Source organism: Chelonoidis abingdonii, chromosome 15 (assembly GCF_003597395.2).
Source record: "Chelonoidis abingdonii isolate Lonesome George chromosome 15, CheloAbing_2.0, whole genome shotgun sequence".
NCBI lineage: Eukaryota > Metazoa > Chordata > Testudines > Testudinidae > Chelonoidis > Chelonoidis abingdonii.
This window is the reverse complement of record NC_133783.1, coordinates 30792066-30794292: the sequence shown is the minus strand read 5'-3', so window position 1 is coordinate 30794292 and position 2227 is coordinate 30792066.

Sequence of the window (2227 nt, the reverse complement as noted above, 5' to 3'; positions counted from 1 at the left end):
GGGTGGGTGGGTGGGTGGGTTAGGATACTTAGCTGAGATGTAGGGGAGACCTAGGTTCATGTCCTTGTACTAAATCAAGCAGAGCAGGGACTCAAATTTGTCTCATACAGTCCAGGCCAGTATTCTTAAGCACCAGGCTAGGGCAAAACACACCTCTTTCCTCCAATGCAATTCTGTTTTCATGAAAATACAGAAGGAAAACAATTTTTTAAAGTTGGTGTGAAACAGAGTTGTGATTTCCAGTTAGGCTGAGTAAATGATCAGTCTGCAGCATGGATTATGGCTCCACCTGTTTTCTGTGAGCAGGGAACACCTATAAACCAGCCACAACTCCTTCCCCCAAAAATTCAGGGTCATAGTTGCTGTCTGTTATACCCTTCTTACACAAGTCCTTCAACTAAGGCTATGTCTACACTATCCTTTTGTTGTTAAAACTTTTGTCAGGAGTGTGAAAAAAAAACATACTCCTGACCCACAAAAGTTTTAAGGACAAAAAACACCGGTGTGGATAGCACTTTGTCGGGGGGATATGTGCTCCCTTTGACAAAGCTAGCATCCCTCATTGGGGTGGTTTTATTTTGCCAGCAGGAGAGCTCCAGCTGGCAAAGAGCAGCTGCACTCCATACCTTACAATGGCATGGCTGTAGCGGTATGGCTGTGCTGTTGTAAGGTACGCTGTGTAGACATAGCCTAACACAGTGCTGCTAAAAACATTAGACCAAAACCTAAAAGCATGATATATGAAACACTGGGAAGAAAAGTAAAAATAACCACAAGCAGGATGGTCACATAACCATAACGGATACCTCACAACGCAGATATGTGTAATGATAAGGTATGCTGTCCACACGTAAGCAATGATAACTAACGAGAAGTGGAAACACACAAACCCAATGGAATGATTGTGTAATCAACATAACAGAAAAGACTGAAGCAGAGAGATTTTTTTTACTCCATTGTCTAAAATAGAAAGGAAGGAGGAGATATTTAATCAATTATGAGAAATGATCAAAGACTTCAAACAATAACAATGAAATACCTGTGCATGAGGATAATGGTGGACATAGTATGACAACCTGGTACTTAATGAGAAATGTCTATGAGATTAAACTACCAACACAATGTGTTGTATCTACTTCTGATAAAGAGCTGAGGTCTCTTTTTCCTTTATATTTTAGCAACACTTGTATAACTTGTCATGCCAATTAATTAGTTTGAATTTTCTGAAGAATAACCTCTGGCATAGAGGTGGTTTCTGAGCTAGTCTATGGGCACCTACTGCCCCCTGCAGCCTTATGGGTCCCAGAGGAGTCAATCCAACCTGACAATAGGAAAAGAGAGCAGGGCACAGTAGCAGTACATTAACAACTGCAGTTCACCAACTATGTTTCTTTCTCATCTCTTCCATACTCAACATAGCTGTACATCTTGTTTTTGCATCATTCCCACCATACATATAGCTAAAGAGCATTGGAGACAGAGCATAGTGTGTAGATTATAAAAATCTCTCATATCTGCTACTTCAAATACTTGTACTCCACTTAACACTAGTTCTGAGGAATTGCCCCTATAAACCCAATTGTGCCTCATCTGAATGGGAAAATTACTTGCTTTGGGTGACAATTTGGGGGTTCTCTTCATATAACTTCAGAATTGTCGGATATGTTATTAAACTGAATTATTAAATTACTGTGTCATGGAAAGCCTATATATGTATGTGGATCCACCATGAGATAGCAGGAGTGCATTAGTCTCTGCCAGGCCAGAGACAATGATGAGTGATCAGTACTCAACTGATCATCTATTCAAAGTAATATACCTTCGAGCAATGGATTTGCTCTCACTGAGAGAAAACACTTCCTCCTCTTGTCTGATGGTATCATAACTTTCCTACTCAGATTTGAACCTTAGCATTCATAACCTGAGCAGCTAGCATGAACCCCTCTAAGCTTAATTACCGGCTTAGATCTGATCTCGCTGCCACCAGCCAAGAATTTCCAGTGTCTTGGCTGACTCTGGTCTCCCCAAAACCTTTCCTGGGGGACCCCAAGACTCAGAGGCTCTGAGTCTTACCACAAAGGGAAATAAACCATTCCCCCCACCTCTCTCCCACCCAGAATTTCCTCTCTGGGCTAACCTGAGAGTTACTGATGCAACCTCTTTACATCACAATACCAAGAAGCATGTCTCCTCTCTTCCACAAAGAGACAAACCCAAAGACAAGGAA